The sequence below is a fragment of the Rhinolophus sinicus genome, linkage group LG03 (genome assembly GCF_036562045.2).
Source record: "Rhinolophus sinicus isolate RSC01 linkage group LG03, ASM3656204v1, whole genome shotgun sequence".
NCBI classification, from domain to species: Eukaryota; Metazoa; Chordata; class Mammalia; order Chiroptera; family Rhinolophidae; genus Rhinolophus; species Rhinolophus sinicus.
In genome coordinates this window covers 11,517,999-11,530,142 of record NC_133753.1, presented here as the reverse complement: position 1 = coordinate 11,530,142, position 12,144 = coordinate 11,517,999, and the positions used below count along the sequence as shown (strand labels likewise).

Sequence of the window (12,144 nt, the reverse complement as noted above, 5' to 3'; positions counted from 1 at the left end):
AGTTATAGTGATGGTATTCTTAGCAAAAACAAGTATAGCGTAACACACTTTGAAACTGAACTACATGTAAAACATTGAGATAAAAATAATTAAAATAGGAAATCAAATTTCTGAAACTCAAATAAGCAGAAAGAAAAAGTATTGTACCATTTTTCAACATAAATCAATCCTAATAAGAAGCCACCATCCCAAATATTTAATTGGGGGGGAAAAAGGAAGGCTTGGGGCAGATTAGATCTTCTCTCTATAGACTAGACTCTTATGATTAAAGATTTCCTAACGAAGACAGCTCTTAATAAATTCACGGAAGTGAGCTCAGGACTCAGCTTTGAAAGCACAAGAGAGAACCCCGGCCACGCCTGCCTCACTTCTCTTTCCCTGTGTGCCAGCGAACATAAGGGGCCAGTGGGAACGCAGAAGGAAGGAAGACGGAGACAGGGAGAGTTGAAACCACGTGGATATGGCTCAATGTTTGATATTTGAAAAGTGAACGCCAGACCTGGGGGCTTTTCATGGGATGAAAGCATCTGCTTCATGACCTGCTACAATAAAACAGACCGGCAGGCCCTAGAAAGCAAGTGGCATTCAAAGATGGAGTCAAGTTGGCTTTTTATCATTAGGGAAAGTAAAAAATTGAGATAATCCAGCTTCTTGATGAAATATGTGAATTTATTCTAAGGTCACAGAAGAAATCGATCCAAACCAAATATACTTTTGCCCCCCTTTAAAAGCCAGATCAAAAATTTAATGAGAAAGAAAGAATAGAAGGGACTGATTAAAATTAACAAGCTGAACACAGCATATACACGGAGAGAAACAGTTACTCCATCACTTGGGTTTGGAAGAGTCCCCTGTTGTACATTAAAATATGAGTAATTGTTGTGGAACAAAAAACAGACAACAAATTTGTAAGAGACAGTATAATGTGATAAGAACATAGACTTTGGAGCCAGACTGAGTTCAAACTCAGAGTTCAATTAGCTCTGCTGCTTATTGACCTTGATAGTTAATTAATCTCTCTGTACCTTGGTTTCCTCATCTGTAAAATGGGGATAACAACAGTACCTACCTGAAACGGGTATTATGAAGCTTAAATAAGTTCAGACACGGTGCACAGTGCTAAGCACAGCACCAGGAACACAGCGAGTGTCTGATAAAATGAGCTACTAGCTGTTATACTCCCTCCTCCTTAGGCAACCCACAAAGAAACAGAGAGACGGTGGCAAGCAGCCACTGAGGAGCTGTGAAATAATAGTGGAACTGTAGTGTTTGACTGAAAACTCCAGCGGTGTTGTTCATTCCAAAGTAAATTCTACTTCTAGCACTCCATCCTGGGAATCTAAGAAAATGATGGTAGAACAAGGAAAAAGATAAGCAGTGCCCTCTTTTCTTTTTCATTCTCCAGCGTTCTCCCATTGCTCACTACCCAGCAGAGTCTTCAGCTGACATTCTTTTTCTGAACATTAATTTCAAACATAAATAAGCACTTGGCTGACATCATTTGAGGTACTGACACTACGTCTATGACTTCCTAAACCTGAGACATCTGACATTTATAGAAGTCTACTTCGTTCCAGGCACTGGAAGAAGGAATGGTCAGTCATGTCGACCGTGGTGGGTTCGGCCATAAGAGGAGCAGCAGCAAGAGAGCCGAGGGCACCGGAAATCAGGCCTGGCCCCACGGAGATGCCAAGACTGGAGAGAGGAGCAGAGAGCTTGTGTATACCTCTGGGAGGTGCTCTGGGCACACAGACGAGCCCGTGTGTAAGCTGGGTGTGTGGCAGGGGCTCCGTGCAGGGAACTAGAGTTTGAGATTCGGATGAGGCAGGGATCAGACCAGGGAGAACCTGAGTAAAACTCGGAAGGAATTTCTGCTGAAAACAGTGCTGATGAGGGAACACCATCAGCTTGCGACGGTCCCAAGCCTTGCCTTTCCTGAGTGAAAAGGACATGGCCAGACCAGCAGGAGTAGACCTGAGCAGATGGTGGTGAGCACCCACCCAGCTTGGAGAGGTGAAAGCAGGAGCCATGCAGGAGATTCGTGGAAGGAAGAACACCCAGGCTCCCTGCTGTCTCCCTGTGAACGGAACAGCACAGGGTTTCCTTAGCACGTGCGGAGTTCGGAAGCCTCTTCCTGTTAGGAAACGGCATGCCAGGAAGAGGGTCAGAAACTGAGCTGGGGTGGTAAGGAGAAAGAGCTCACAGCAGGCTTAAATCTTCCTGGAAGATGATCTTTGATTTACCTTCTTATACTGTTTCCCTGACCTACTGGGCCAAGATAAATGGGACATGTCGGCAGTGCAGGGTTACTGGGAGGTTACCATTGAGGGGACCTGTACCCAGCCTGACATCTGAGCAGGCACGTAGACCCTCAGGGTTTTCTGGTCCAGGACTACTTAAAACACTTTCAGAAAACACAAGCTTCTCTGTGTTACCCCTTATCCCCAAGGCTGTCCTTGTGGGTTGCTGGAAGCTGTCTCAGGGACGAGATACCACCTGTGTTGAGCTTCCCATGCTGGGGTGGCCCACACCCAGCCATGTGTCTCATCCCTAATGGCTGAGTGCGTCCTTTCTGGGCTGGGAAACCAGGTAGGTGGTTGGAAGGACCCCAGTGAAGACGTATTTGATGTTGTCATGCTGTGTCCTTCTAGAAAGCTAAGGAAAACTGGTGCCAGATGCCCTGTATGAATGGCAATCTGAACCCCAGACCACTGGCTCTGCAGGATGGGCCTGGCGGAAGTGAGCACGCCGAAAGGGAGTCCTGGGACATCCTGTCCTAACCACACCAGAGCACCGTGCAACAAGAGTGGGGAGACACTTTTCAGGGGTTGCTGTGCTTCTCCTCTTCCAATGTGCTTGACTTCTGAATTGGTTATAACCTAGCATGATTTTTCCTTGCTTCCAAATAAATCACAGAGCCTTCTGTGAAATCGGAACAGGCCCTGAGTTGACGTATCACGCTAAACACGTCACGCCTGTTATTCAATCCTTACAACAATCCTATCAAAAGGCTGCTATTATTATCCCTGTTTTACAGATGAGGAAAGATTCCTTTCAGAAAAGCAAGCAAGAAGTATACATATATGGATATAAATTTCAACCAGATATTTTAGAATATGGATAATATTAATATTTTTTACAAGAATAACCATATAACATAGCTAAGAAAATTTTGATAAAGAAAATAATTGGGAAGCATGTGCCTACATATTAAAATGTATTATAAAACAAAATTGTAAAAGTAAAGTGCTAGTAAAATAAATTAACAGGCAAATCAAGTGAACAGAAAAAACAACTTGAAAAATACCCAGGCATCTAGAAAAACTCATATTGCTTTTAAAAAGTGACCAGCCAACACAGGAAAGGTGGATTGTTTGATAAATGTGCTGGGGAGACCAGTTATTTGGGAAATAAATAAACAAGGCAAGACCCTTGCCTTATGCCAGAACCCCAAGTAAAGCCTGAATGGACTGAGGAATTATATGTAAAAAGAAAAATGAAAGAAAATTAGTCTATAATAATATTAGAAATTAATATAAAATTTCTTCCTATTCATACATGTTAAGTTTCTGAAAACCCCTGTGGTAAAAGAAATGCACAATTGATTAACTCATGGAGTAAAGGGTAAGGACAACAAGATTAAAATTACACCTGTGACGGAGAGATGGGTGATAGATGAGTAGAGATGTATTAAGCAAACATGGTAAAATATTCAAGGTAGAATCACAGCAGTGAGTATATGGGTGTCCACTGTAATAGGTTATTTGAAATTTTTCATAATAAAATGTGATGGAGAAAGTGAACCCATGAAATTTTGCACACGTGTTTTGTATGTTCACTGAAATAGAGCAATAAAGAACTGGCGCAAAAAAAAAGTGTCAGTGACCGTAAGCACAAACACAATGGGCGGTGCTCATCACGTCACTCCACTCCACTCAGGGCTCTGCTCAAGTGTCACCTTATCAGAGTAGCCTTCTCTCACCATCCGAACAAAACCCGCTGTTGCCCCCACACTCTTGATCCCTTTCCTTTGTTTTATTTTTCTTCATGGAATTGATAGACTATTATATATTTATGTGCCTATTATTTATCTCTCCCAACTAAAATGTAAGCTCTAAGGGAGTAAGGACTCTCTTTTTTTTTTAAAAAAAAAAAAAAAAAAAGCATTTTTGTTCCCTGCTTTATTTCCAGAGCCTAGAACATTCCTGAGCACATAGCAAGTCCTCAACAAATATTTACCGAACAAGTAAGTGTCTGATTGTTTTCCATTGTTCACTCAGGATCTTTCTTACTCAATTTCAATAGAGGCTGTGATAACTTTTTCACTTTTTTGCGGATGGCATGAACGCTCATGGGTTGCTTCTCTTTGTCCTCCATTTAAAAGTTCACAATTCTTTCCTACTTTGTGACTTAATGTTGTTGACTTTCACTTCCTGGTTCCCATGTGGTCCCAGATTACAGAACTACCTACATGCCTGCCTGAGTTAGAAAGAGTTTTCAGTAAACGTCACTTATTCTAAATTTTTGTCCAACACTAGAGGAATAAAGCATATTATGTCAAGCATATTATGGCATATCTTTACTCATCATATAGCCATTACAAAATTATGTTTATGATATGTTTGTAATTACATAATGCTTTTAAATTTAGATAAAAACTGTAAAATAGGAAATTATATTTCTAGTATAGCATAACATTATACAGGTGAAAAAGACTAAGAAGATGTATTAGCAGTGTTTGTCTCTGGGTGTTATTACTATTTTCCCCTTATGCATGTTTGACACAGTCATGAACATTACTTTTAGAATAGGAACAATAACATGAACTTCATTTGCAAGACCACGGGCCCACTGAGAGCAGTACACAGGCTGCCAAGTGCCAAGGAGTCCTGAGCCCCCATCTGCAGGCCCCTGTGGGTATTTCCCACCGTCTGAAAGGCATTTTCTTCCACCCTCAGCCTGTGTGAACCCTGTATGTCCTCCCAGCTCTATGTTTTGTTCGGGGCCCTAAACCCTCTTCTCCCCTTCCCTGCCCCCCAGGGAGTGCTTCAGAGGGCACATTAGTAACACAGCATGATTCAGCTCTGCCGCACACTGAGGCAAGGGAGGCAGGAGTAAACGGGATGCAAAGCATGATGAAAGGAAGTAAGGCAGAAAGCTGGGAACATGAGTACCAGGGGAAGGGTCATTTTCCCCCTGCTCCTCTCCTTGCGATAGCCTTCCCACCACTGGACACCAGTCTGAAGCTGCTGCAATTGTGTCATGTAGAAGAATGTGCAGATAAATAGCTATTACGACAAACATTTATAGGTTTGGGGGGTAACCAGTCAAAAAAACCCTGGAAACATAGATGCTGCTATTGGGAACAAAAATACCAAAAACGAGGAAGAAAAGAAAACAAACAAACAGCATATTGGGAATCATGAAGGCTTCATAAAATATGCCAATAAAGGATTTTATCATAAAGATATAAGGGTAAGAAAGCCAAGGAAAAAAGTAAATTTCAATTCATCTTAAAACCGGGTAAGGAATGATACCTGTAATTATTCTATACATAACTCTAAAAGCAACGCACCTATAATGACACAGAAGAAAATCTTAAATACAAATGAGCTAACTCAAGGTGTTACTAATTCATGTGGATAAAACACAAAACTACAACAAATTACTGTTTGATTTTGTTTTAGAATACTATAGCACATCACACAAAATCAGTGTATTAACATGATTAACTAGAGGACAGAGAAGTTAGTTACCTAAAGCCTTCTGTACGAGACGCATGGTAGGCAGACTTCTAAGGTGGTCCCAGTGATCAAGGTCTCCTTGCTTTCAGGGCCTTGTGTAATTCCCTCCCCTCAGGCTGGGCTGCACCTTGAGGCTTTCTTATAACCAATATTATAGATGACAGGCTACCACTTTCACGATTAGGTTACAAAACATCCCATCTTCCTGGTGGACTCTCTCTACTGCCTTCCCGGCTGCACGCTTTCAAGGAGACAGGCCCACATGGAGAACTGAGGGTGGTCTGCAGACAACAGTCAGTGGGGAGCCAAGGCTGTCAGTCCAACAACCCTGAGGAGCTGAATGCTGCCAACAACCACAGGCGCTTAAAAGCAGATGCTTTCCCGATTGAGCCCAGAGAACTACAGCCCAGCCAACACCCCGACTGAGCCTGGGAGTGACCTTGAGGTAGAGCTTAGCTCAGCTGTGCCCAGATTCCTGGTCCACAGAAACTCCAAGATAATAAACCGGTGTTGTTTTAAGCTGCTAAATTCCGAGGTAATTTGTTACTTTAGCAGGATAACAGATAATGAATACACGGCCAGACAGTGAGTACTTTAGGCTTGGTAAACTACACGGTCTCTGGAGCAGCTGTTCAGTCATGCTGCGGGAGCACGAACGCAGCCAGAGGTGATGAGCAAAGGGACGACCGTGGCTGTGTTCCGATAAAACTTTACTGATGGACACAAATTCGGATTCTGTATAATTTTCACATGTCACAAAATAGTGTTCATCTTTTGACGTTTTTCAACCACTTAAGAATATGAAAACCATTCTTAGCTCACAGGCCACACAAAAAAAACAGGCAGCACAATGGGTGTGGCTTGTGGGTTGTATGACTAGTTTGTCAATCCCTGACCTGAACTGTATAATTTGAGCTCTGTTTAAAATCATTATGTTAATAACCTGAATTTATATAACATCATGTTTATAACAGTACAATGAAACACATTAAGAAAGTATATTTTATTGATGGACAATGAACCACCAAATAAACATCTCGTGGCAAACATTTTTTACATTTCAAAGACAGAGAAAGTGAGACAAACAGCCCTATGAGAGATGGAAGAGCTGCGAACAGAACCTGTGTCCTGACTCCTAGGTGAGGATGTATTCAGTTATCATGGTTCACAAAGCCCCAGGCAAGCAAAGGGCTCCTTCTTGGAGGGGCAGGCAGAAAACCTGATGGAGGAACCCATGACCGGGAGGACGCCGTCTCGTGCAGCGGTACCTGTCACCGGGAGGACGTCTTCCCGTGCTGAGGCACCCGTGACCAGGAGGACGTCTTCCCGTGCAGCAGTAACATACATAAAAAAGTTCTCCACCGAAAGGCGATAAAAGCCAGCAGGAGACACGTTAGTAAGAAAAGCATATGCTACATGCAGGAAATAAATCAGACTCACAGAAAAGCCACAGAGCGATCATTCAAATCTATAATGTTGACAACTTAGCATTTATTCAAAATGGTACCAAGATGGGAGGGACCTGGAAATGATTTCATATGAACAGCTGGGAGAACTAGGAAGGGTTACCTGAGGTAAAAAGATCTTCAAACCCCTAAAGCAACGTCTGGGAGAAACAACAGGACTTTCCTACATTCCTTAGAGGATGCAACCATCCTCTAAGGAAGGACATGAAGAGGTTACAGGAAACTAATTTTGGCTTCTTTTAAGGGGGACATTTTTCTACACAACTAAAGTTGTTCGATAATGGAAGGGGCTTCCTTGAGAATATTGTACACAATCGCACCTCCCGGTCAGGGACAGCCCTCAGACAGACAGCAGTTGACTGTCAGGGACACTCACGAAGGGATTCGTGCATCACTGAGCAAGGTTTTGTTCTTAGTCTACATTCTTTTATTTGTAAATTTGATGTACAGGTAAAACAGTTTTGTTCTGATTTTAGGCTATCTGTAGACAAGAGGTAAGTAGATAATTTGGAAAATACATTATTTTGAAGCATCTCAAGTAAAAACTGTAAAAAGTATGCAGAGTTGAGGGAAGATTACAATAATTAAGGAATGGAAGAATTCAAGGATGAGAAAAAGCCTTTGTTAATTTACATTTGAGGGCAAGATAATGACACATTTATCTTAATGGAGCATATTTTTAAAAGAACAGACTATGAAAGATTTTACACCAGGAAAGACAATCAAAATGACTATCTTGAAAGGAAAACGTAAGACAATTCAGTCACTACACTCAGTTAATTTCAAGAACAACAACAATCCCACAAAAAAACATGGAATCACTAAGTTAATGCCAAGCTTTAAACAAAATATAAACAAAAAACCAAAGTGGATAATTAATTGACTAAAGGGAAAAAATTATATTTAAATTCTTGAAAAATTTGCTGTAGTTTTAAGATTTTAGAAATCTGATTCAGGCTCTCTTTCTCTTTCTAAATGCCAATGGATTGATCTAAAGGCAATAAAAGCAATTTAAATTTGAATAATATTTGGTTCAAAATGTTCCTGCCATCATAACCAGCAATATACCATCTCCCTACAGGCAGACCTGTGGTAGAAAGGAAACGAAAAAGAAGATGGCTTGTGTCTGTGGACTCAGAAAGTGGGGAATCAGTCAGACGAGCCACTATTTAATGCTGTCAAGTTAAGGCCACTCCTCACCTGCCACAATGACAGGTATGATCTTGCAAGGGGACCCATATTCTCAAGAGTATGGCCAAGGTTTCCTGTAATACTGAAACGTTTTCAAAAAGCCCATTTAAAATAAGCTACATCATACTTAGAATTTTTAATCACAGGTATGATTCTATTGTGATTTTTAACAAGAAATATTCCTGATCACTTAATTTTGGTATTAAATAGCTGGAACAGCAAGAAATTATTTCCTAACCTGTCTTGTAAAAGGTACATTAAAAAATTTTTGTTTAGTTGAAGTAAAATCGATGTACAATAAACTTCCCACATACAAAGTATACAACTTGATAAGATGACATATGTATACACCTGTGAGACCATCACCACAATCAAGATAATGAACAAACACAACACCCTCCAAAGTTTCCTTGTGTCCCTTTGTCATCAATCTTGCCCTCCCCCCAGTCAACTGCCCCTGAATCAATTCCCACACTTGAGCCAGTTTGTATTACCCAGAACCTCTTGAATGAAGGGGAGGTGGGTTGCCTTGAGGAAGGACCCACTAAATTTATACTGCTAATCTCTCTCCCAGCCTTCACCAAAGGGACCTCTGGCCTTTTACCAGAGTAACTACATTGGGGAAACGGAAATAATCAGATCTTTCAAGGACTACTGGTCTCCGGTTCTGAACTGACACTAATTCCAGAAGACCCAAAACACCGCTATGGCCCACCATTCAGAGTAGGGGCTTGTGGAGGTCAGATGATCAATGGAGATTTAGCTCTGGTCCATCTCACAGTAGATTTGGTGAGTTCCTGAACCCATCCTGTGGTTATTCCAAAGTTCCAGAATGCATAATTGGAACAGACATACTTAGCAGATGGCAGAATCTCCACAGTGGTTCCCTGAACTGTGGAGTGAGGGCAATTACAGTTGGAAACGCCAAGTGGAAGCCATCTGAACTGCTTTGACCTAGGAAAACAGTAACTCAAAAGCAATACTGCATCCCTGGGGGACTGCTGAGATTAGTGCCACCAGGAAGGACTTGAAAGATGTCGGGTGGTGATTCCCACCACATCCCCATTCGCTTTGCCTCCTGGGCCCCTGTGGAAGACAGATGGATCTTGGAGAATGACAGGGGCTCATTGGGAGTTGCAACCAGGTGGTGACTCCAACTGCAGCTGCTGTTCCAGACGTGGTTTCATTGCTCGAGCAGATGAACTCATCCCGGGTGCCTGCTATGCAGCTGTGGATCTGGCAGGTGCCTGTTTCTCCACTCCTGCCCATAAGGCCTGCCAAAAGGAGTGGCTTTCCACGGGCAAGGCTAGCAATGTACCCTCACTGTCTACCACGCGGTATATCGACTCTCCGGTCCTATGTCATAATTTAGTTCGCAAGGATCTTCATCACCTGCCCTTCCATAGGATATCACACTGGTCCATTGTATTGATGATCTTATGCTGACTGGACCTAGTGAGCAAGCAGCAGCAACTACTCCAGACTTATTGGTAAGACATTTGTTTCAAAGGGGGGAAAACATATCTGACTAAAATTCAGGGACCTTCTACCTCAGTGATTTCTGGGGATCCGGTGGTGGGGGGCAATGTCAAGATATCCTGTCTAAGGTGAAGGATCAGTTGTTGCATCTGACCCTCCTACAACCAAAAAAGAGGCCCAATGCCCAGAAGAGAAGGCTCTGCACAGGCCCACCACTGGCTCCTCTCGTGCTCAGGCCTTTTGGAACCACTGGCTTCCCTGGGTCTCCATCTTGCTGATGGCAGATCGTGGGACTTCTCAGCCTCCATAATCATGTGAGCTGATTCTCTGTAATTCCTTATAAAAAATGTATGTTGCTTATAATAAATCTCCACATATATCTCCTATCAGTTCTGTTTCTCTGGAGAACTCTAATATAGTCTATCTATTTTTTAGCCATTCCAGTGTATACAGTGGTATCTCATTGTTGTTTAATTTGCATTTCCCCAAAGATGAATGATGTTGATTATCTTTTCATGTGCGTATCTGCCACACATAGATCTTTCTCTGGTGAACTGTCCAAACTTTTTGCTCATTTTCAAAAATGGAGGTTGTTTTCCCCTTGAATTTTGAGAGTTCTTTATATAAGTCTAGATACCAGTCCTTTATCAATCATGATTTATAATGTTACCCAGGTCTGTGGCTTGTCTTCCCATTCTCTTAACAGTTTCTTTCGAAGAGCGAAATTTTGAAGAAGTCCAATTTATCAACGCTTTCTTTTATGGATTGCACTTTTTGCGTTGTATCTAAGAAATCTTTACCTAACCCAAGGTCACAAAGACTTTTTTTTAAATTTATTGGGGTGACAATTGTTAGTAAATTACACAGATTTCAGGTGTACAATTCTGTATTACATCATCTATAAATCCCAGAGTCAGTTCTCCTTCCATCACCATATATTTGATCCCCCTTACCCTCATGTCCCACCGCCCACCCCCTTACCCTCTGGTAACCACTAAACTATTGTCTGTGTCTGAGTTTTTGTTTCTCATTTGTTTGTCTTGTTCTTTTGTTGTTTTTGGTTTATATACCACATATCAGTGAAATCATATGGTTCTCTGCTTTTTCTGTCTGACTTATTTCGCTTAGCATTATAATCTCAAGATCCATCCATGTTGTCACAAATGGTCCTATATCATCTTTTCTTACCGCCGAATAGTATCCCATTGTGTATATATACCACAACTTCTTTATCCATTCATCTATCGAAGGACATTTTGGTTGTTTCCATGTCTTGGCCACCGTAAACAAAGCTGCAATGAACATTGGTGCACACGTGTCTATATGTATAAATTTTTTCAGATTTTTTGGGTAGATACCCAGGAGAGGGATTGCTGGGTCATACGGTAATTCTATTCGTAATTTTTTGAGGAACCTCCACACTGCCTTCCATAGCGGCTGCACCAGTCTGCATTCCCACCTTCAGTGTATGAGGGTTCCTTTTTCTCCACAGCCTCTCCAACACTTGTTACTATTTGTCTTGTTGATGATAGCCATTCTGACTGGGGTGAGGTGAAATCTCATTGTGGTTTTTATTTGCATTTCTCTGAAGATTAGTGATGTTGAGCATTTTTGCATATGTCTATTTGCCATTTGTACGTCCTCTTTGGAGAAATGTCTCTTCAGGTTGTCTGCCCATTTTTCAATTGGGTTGTTTGTTTTTTTGTTGTTGAGTTTCATGAGTTCCTTGTATATTTTGGATATTAGCCCCTTATCGGAGGCACTGTTTGCAAAAATCTTCTCCCATTCAGTTGGTTGCCTCTTTAGTTTGTCGATGGTTTCTTTTGCTGTGCAGAAGCTTTTAAGTTTCATATAGTCCCATTCGTTTATTTTAGCTTTACTTTCCTTGCCTTTGGAGTCAAATTCATAAAACGCTTTTTGAACCTAAGGTCCGTAAGTTTAGCACCTATGTTTTCTTCTATGCAGTTTATTGTGTCAGGTCTTATGCTTAAGTCTTTGATCCATTTTGAATTAATTTTGGTACATGGTGACAGATAGCAGTCCAACAAAAGAATGCTTTTGCACGTGGCTATCCAATTCTCCCAGCACCATTTATTGAAGAGGCTGTCATTCCTCCATTGTATGTTTTTAGCTTCTTTGTCAAAAATTATCTGTCCATATTTATGTGGTTTTATTTCTGGGTTCTCAAGTCTATTCCATTGGTCTATGTGTCTGTTTTTCTGCCAACACTATGCTGTTTCTCTCTTTCAATAGTTTGAATATTT

The 12,144-nt window shown here is 41.5% G+C and overlaps 1 protein-coding gene across 4 annotated transcripts in view; it reads right to left on the bottom strand.

The window, feature by feature from the left end:
- The window catches only part of RPS6KA5 (ribosomal protein S6 kinase A5), a 168,664-nt gene that overhangs the window by 40,438 nt on the left and 116,082 nt on the right, over positions 1-12,144 (bottom strand). The window lies entirely within an intron of this gene.